General features: G+C 30.6%; 1 pseudogene across 1 annotated transcript; it reads left to right on the top strand.

Moving 5' to 3' along the window:
* Positions 1-2,906: 2,906 nt before the first annotated feature.
* LOC149180019 (luminal-binding protein 2-like) lies at positions 2,907-4,155 on the top strand (annotated as a pseudogene). The gene is made up of 4 exons (XR_016256689.1): positions 2,907-3,015; positions 3,209-3,363; positions 3,478-3,560; positions 3,648-4,155. The product of XR_016256689.1 is annotated as a luminal-binding protein 2-like (transcript).
* Positions 4,156-7,329: the final 3,174 nt, after the last annotated feature.

Below are 7,329 nucleotides of genomic sequence, written 5' to 3' on the forward strand. Positions count from 1 at the left end.
TGGGTTTATAATATCAATCATGGTCATCTTTATTAATCTCTTGTATTTGTAATATCAATCCCTTGCGCTTCTTGATCCCTTAGGTTTTTAATATTTATCCGTTGGGTTCACAAATTTCTTGGTTTTATAATATTAAACCATTGGTTTTATTAGTTCCTTGGGTTTATAATATTAGTCCCATGGGTTTAATATTATTCCCTTTGGTTCATAATCCCTTGGGGTTTTAGTATTAATCCCTTCGTTTTATTATTGCTTTTTGGGTTTATAATATCAATCCCTTGGGTTTATTATTCCCTTAGGTTTATAATATCAATCATGGTAAACCATTGTCAATCATAGGCAAACATGGTCAACCATGGTTTTATTATTAACTTGGGTTTATAATATCAATCATGGTCATCTTTATTAATCTCTTGTATTTGTAATATCAATCCCTTGCACTTCTTGATCCCTTAGGTTTTTAATATTTATCCGTTGGGTTCACTAATTCCTTGGGTTTATAATATTATTCCCTTTGGTTCATAATCCCTTGGGTTTTTAGTATTAATCCCTTGGGTAATGATAAACAAAAGGGACTAATATTATAAACCCAATGTATACAAACCCTAAGATAAATATTAAAAATACTAAAATAAACATGGTTGAATTAATAAAACCTCCTAATAATAATAATAATAATAATAATAATAATAATAATTATTAATATTAATATTATTATTATTATTAATTATTAATTACTAATATTATTATGAGTTTATATTATTGTAATAATATTAATATAATAATCATAAATATATAATATATAAGAATATCATTATTATTATTTATATATTTATTAATTATCATAAACAGTGGGTCTTTAAAAAATTACACATAATAATTCACTTATCACAATTCTAATTATTATTTGATCATGATTATTATTATGAGCTACTATTATTATAATAATAATAATTCAATATAATTGTGATTATTATTATTATTATTATTATTATTTTATATTATTGTTATAATAATATAATAATAATCATAATATATTATAATAATAATAAAATAATATAATAGTAATTATTATTATTATTATTATAGCTACTATATTATTATTATTATTATTATTATTATTATTATTATTATTATTATTATTATATTTGTATATTATTATAATTATATAATAATAATATAATATTATTATTATATTATTATCCGATATTATTATAATAATAATAATAATAATATAATGATAATTATATTATTTTATTTCTAGAATAATATAATAATAATCTAATTAATTAATATTAATAATATTATTATGAGTTTATATTATTATTATAATATTCATATAATAATATATATAAATAATATGGTTGTTAATATTTATATAGTTATTAATAATCAGTTGGCCTATCGGCGTATATCAACCACATTGGAAAATGTGGTTGATATATATGTTTGATATACGCCTATCTATCGGCGTATATCAACCATATTTACCTTGTTAAATATGGTTGTGCTAGTATTTTTATGTAGGATCGGTATTATGGGAAGTAGCAACCTGATATAATAGGTGACCCATTGAATCTCGTGGTCAATATAGGCACATAGGGCTATCTCGCGACTCTGATTACAGATTTTAAGAAGAATTTATCAGCAAAAATCACATTTAAACCGATTTTCTGCTGATTTGGGTTGGATTTGGCTAGCTGGAATAGAGAATACCTCATCAGGAAAAGGTGCATTTTATTCTCTATTTATCCAGCATGTAAAGCAAAAAAGAGACCACATTTAAGTTATTATTGTACACGATACAGAGTTTCATAGTTCCTCCATCTAGACAAAGGGCATTTCACTACCAGATTAAAAAAATGACATGGTGTGAGTGATTGAAGGACCTACCTGGTTAATCATACCTCTAACGGTGTATGTGTTAGTCTTGATGACAATGCCCTCCAACACACGAAGACCCAGAGCCTGGATAGTTCGTCTGTTGAGTTCCTGGTGCTAGGGATGCCCCTCACAAGAGTTATATACAGGTGTAAACTCCAAGCTAGCCCAGGGGGCGCCTTGGTGCCTCCATACACAAACATTCCCATGGGCGCCAGCGCCTTGATGCCTCTATACACAAATCCCTCTTCCGATCTTCTTCTCCTGATTCCTGCCCTCAACGATGTCTTCTCTTGTTCTCAACAATGGTGGAAACTTGTAACTTTGTAAGTCGCTACACAGTCATAGCAATTAATTACAAATCATGTGAAAACCACTCACTTTCAATGTAATGTCCACGGAATGACTTTACATTGTCTTCAAAGTAATGGTTGGAATCGACAGTTGAAACGATGGTTGGGTGCGATCTTATAAAGAACAAAGCAAAGTGCAATCAAGGGTCCAGCCTCCAGAGTCCAGAGAGATATCTGGTAATTTATCTAGCCGGTTGCTGCCCTTAGGGGGCATTTTCTAATATTATTATTATTATTATTTTTTTAAACCAGTAGAATTGAAAACTAACATTTTTTCTGACTGTTAATTTTAACTTCACCTTTCTGAGATGAGCTAGACCCCTCTAGACGCGTTGTGACATGTTCAATATTGAACGCTGCAGTCGCCCCTACCATTAATAAGTATTAATTTCCAATGCAATGACACTCACTACTCAAATTTCTTGTTGCAACATTAATTAGGCCGATAGATCTTTCTTTGAATCAGTTCAATCATCTACACTTTTGTTTTCCTTTTAACACCTGGCACACACTTTGTAAAACACTTGTATGGTTAAACTTTAGACACGTCATTTTTTTTGCTACATGTATCCACGCACTGCCCGAATTTTTCTAGTCACCAACTAAAATAACAATGAATTAGTTAGAGTAATAATGAAAGTAAGGCACTGTAACTAATTTTTTCTCATTGGTTTTGATGGCAAAGAGCCAAACAAGGGTGTAAACCCTGATGAGGCCATTGCATTTGGTGCAGCAGTGCAAGGTAGCATTCTTAGTGGAGAGGGTGGAGAAGAAACTAAAGGTAAAGTAGATCCACAATTTCTGCATGTTATATTGTTTAGTTCTAAACGAATTTTTGGTTTTTTATCTAGCGATTTGAAATCTTGTTGTTCTTATTTATGTGTAGAAATACTTTTACTGGATGTGGCTCCTCTAACCTATTTTTGGTTTTTTATCCAGTGATTTGAAATCTTGTTGCTCTTATTTATGTGTAGAAATACTTTTATTGGATGTGGCTCCTCTAACCTTGGGTATTGAGACTGTTGGTGGAGTGATGACAAAGCTAATTCCAAGGAACACTGTTATTCCTACAAAGAAGTCTCAGGTGTTTACAACCTATCAAGACCAACAAACAACTGTGTCAATTCAGGTTGGTCTAAAATCTTTTATATCATTCTTCTAAAAACTGCCTGATGGGTTATTTCAATTTTTACAATAGCACGGGCGTAGGGAGGATGATTGACTCAGTCATTTTCCTTTGCAGGTCTTCGAAGGTGAACGAAGTTTAACAAAAGATTGTAGAGAACTTGGGAGATTTGAGCTCTCTGGAATTCCTCCGGCTCCAAGGTTTGTTTCTATTCCTTTGTTCATGTTTCTGTTTTTGGTGAGTTGAGTCTAGTGGACCGGAGAATCAAACCTATAATATGTTGGCAGGGGAGTTCCTAAAATTGAAGTTACATTTGAAGTGGATGCCAATGGTATCTTGAATGTTAAAGCAGAGGACAAGGGCACTAGAAAATCTGAGAAAATCACCATCACAAATGACACAGGAAGACTAAGCCAAGAGGAAATTAAAAGAATGGTGAGAGAGGCCGAAGAGTTCTTAGAGGAGGACAAAAAGGTCAAGGAACATTTGATGCCCGTAACGGTTTGGAAACATACATGTTTATAACATGAAAAACACAATTAACGACAAGGACAAGCTTGCTGACAAAATCGACTCCGATGATAAGGAGAAAATAGATGCAGCATTGAAGGAGGCCCTCAAATGGCTGAACAAGAACCAGTTAGCTGAGAAGGAAGATTATGAGGAGAAGTTCAAGGAAGTGGAGTATGTTTGCAACCCTCTTGTGACCAAAGTTTATCAACAGTTTATCAACAATCAGGGGGATCCTCCTTTGAAGGAGACACTGATGATGATGATTCCAATGATGCACTTTAAATGGGTGTTTTTCTTGTTGGATTTTGGTTTTGAGCAATATAAAACACTGTAGCCTGTAGGATGAAATTTGTGGCTGCAGAAAGTGAAAATAGTGTAGGATGAAATTGCTTCTGCAGAAAACAAATATTATCGATTTATTTTATCTGTTAGGACTAATGTAATAGTTGAACATTCAGACCAGTAAATCACCTATTAAAGGATGAGAAATCTGGCATCAAGATAATGCCAACAATTTCACACCTATTGGTGTTGTGGTGTACTTGGTGGAAAGGAATTCACTTGAGCTCTTCTCTGGAAAGGAACTATTTTGATCTCTTCTTTATGTGAATACTCATTTTTGGTATAATGATATTTTGTTCAATTTGCTTTTGCAATTTTGGCCATTTGATTGTCTAATTTTATGTTTCTGAATTTCCATTCAAAAGAAAGCAACAATTTGTGTTAAATATATAGTTATCATATAAATCTTTATTAGTATTAAAAACAATAATTATTTTTCTTTATAACAAATATATATATATATATATATATATATATATATATATATATATATATATATATATATATATATATATATATGTAATTTCCTTAATGAGATAATCACTAATAATAGGGAATATAAATGGAAATAAGAATGCAACTTCTTTTTGAATGCCATCATATCATAGATTGAGAAAAATTAAAAATATTGAATGCTCTTCATGAAATGTCAGAGAATGCCTAAAATAAGGCAAAAGTAATAAGTATCTATGGTTTCCGCTATAACTAGAAAATCAATATTTCTTCACAATAATTCTAAATCCTTCATTGGTAAAATAAGTGGTAAATTATATATTGGTCAACTTTCATCATCTCAATATTTCAATTATTATTTTAATTGTGTATTACCAACTTAACACAAATACACTAAGCAACCTAAATCTAATACAATAATTACTATTTCAAACCAAAGTACAAATTTTCCAATTCAACAGCCTCTCCTTGCACTTTTTAAGGTAATTACTCATATATCTTGCACATATTTTCAATACAAATGCTCATACCACTAACGCACTATCGAATTTCCCCACGATTCTTGTGACCAATGCGTAGATTGTTCCAACGATTTCATGTTTCTCTCCATTCATCAGGACCTGAAAATTAGACTTGGGTTACCACAATCAATACTACCAAGAAAACATGTTGGACAATAGTATCTATGAAACATTCTAAAGTCTTACTTCACAAAAATACACCCCTTTGTAAATTGTTTCTACACTTCTTATTCATCTTTCAGCAATGCGATCCCATAGTTAACATATAACAAACCGTTAAACAAAAGATCCTTTGCGGTGCTTTCCACTCAATCGTAAATAACCAATGTAGACGCTACCCACAAACAAGTTATAGGGCACCCTTATTGAAGAAAACTAGATATAAGCTTACAAGTCTCAAGTTTCAACACAATAAAATTAAATTATAGACACATCTCGAAAGTTCTCGAAAGTTCAATAAAGAGTAAGATAACTATACACTTATGGTGAATAAACACCAAAACCTAAAACATAAAAAATTTTAATTAAACCATGCACCAACAAAAAAGAGCTCGCCACAATTAAAATGCTCTAAAAGTACATATAGACTTGGAAAATTCATAAATATTAAGACAACTACACCCTTATGTCACATAGACACCTGAAACTAGAACAGACCGAAAGTGAATTGCACAAAAGAAATAAGGAAACATTGATCTTCATAATGTTCACTAATAGACATACACCACACCATTTCCATTTATCGCGTAACATTGCCCATAACCCATACACTATGGTAACAATGGAAATTCATCATAAAGGAACGCACATTCGTAATGTTTTGGGTTTTTTTATGAGTATTTGGAGGAATTGGTAATTTCACTTTATAAGGATTTTCAAGGAGACCTCAAATATTATTTGAGGAGAGAATTTGAACTTTAAATTCAAAATTTTACAGAAACTTCAGATAACTTCATATCAGAACCATCGCAATATAACCACCTATAAAAACTACATTGTTTTCCAATAACATATTATTTTATTTTTCTTAACAAATCGTATTCAATCTACACTTTCGTCCACAATTATCCATCTCAGATTCCTTTAACCTGAAGTCACGGGATCCACAAATAACCATAACTAAAAAGATAACTATGATTGTATCAAGTAAAAGTCAGGCTTCATTTAGGAGATCCAGATTCCAAACTAAATATATTTCACAATATTTCCAATTACATAAGACTACTATGGGACATCATTTTTAAAATCCTATATTTCACGTTTAATATATACCTAGAAATAATTAAAGGGCATTTTTGACCAGTTTTATAGTAATATTTTGTATCATAATTTCTTAAATTTAATTAACTTTCATGGTCTTTTTAATTAGATTATTACAATGATGATATATTTTTTCAATTATTAATTATTATAATATTATGTTTTATATTTACCATAATTATTATCATATAATATAATATAATATAATATTTTATATTTATTTATTTCTGGTAACTACATTTATAGAATATTTGTGCTAGGTGTAGAGTAAGGAACCTTCACTATATACAGAATATGTGTACTAGGTATAGACTATGAAACTTAACTTAGAGAGTGTCGAGGGAATTGAAAATTGAACATGTGACCTCTCCATAGCAAAGACACTTTAATGATGGAACGCGATCAATTGAGCTAACCCTCGAGGATATTTTATAGTTATTGTAATTTTAATTTAAATAATTAATATTAAGTGTTTACTTATGGATAATTTTGTTGTACCAAAAATAGATGTGATACAAGGAGCTACATGGATTTTTCCCAAATTCCACTAGGCTAGGTATGAAGAAAGTGTAGTGAAACCAATTCCATGTATGTCCATACCATCATAGAAATTGCAACTCCAAGAAAATAGACTGTACATTATAATTGAAGAGGTTGTTATTTGTTGAAACTACCTTGAGGGATCCACTAGAAGGCTGCGCTACTTGCCTTGAAATGATGAGAACCTACACACATTCAAACAAAAAATATATAAAACCACATATTATGTAGGATCCATTAACATGAATATAACCGAAACCTAATGTATAACATAAAGGAGACCAGAGAAATCAATATGATCGGAAGGGAATCAACTTTTCGCTAATAACTCAAAATGATA

Source organism: Pinus tabuliformis, chromosome 3_2 (genome assembly GCF_031772625.1).
Source record: "Pinus tabuliformis cultivar Carrire ecotype Pingquan chromosome 3_2, CPIR1, whole genome shotgun sequence".
Lineage (NCBI taxonomy): Eukaryota > Viridiplantae > Streptophyta > Pinopsida > Pinales > Pinaceae > Pinus > Pinus tabuliformis.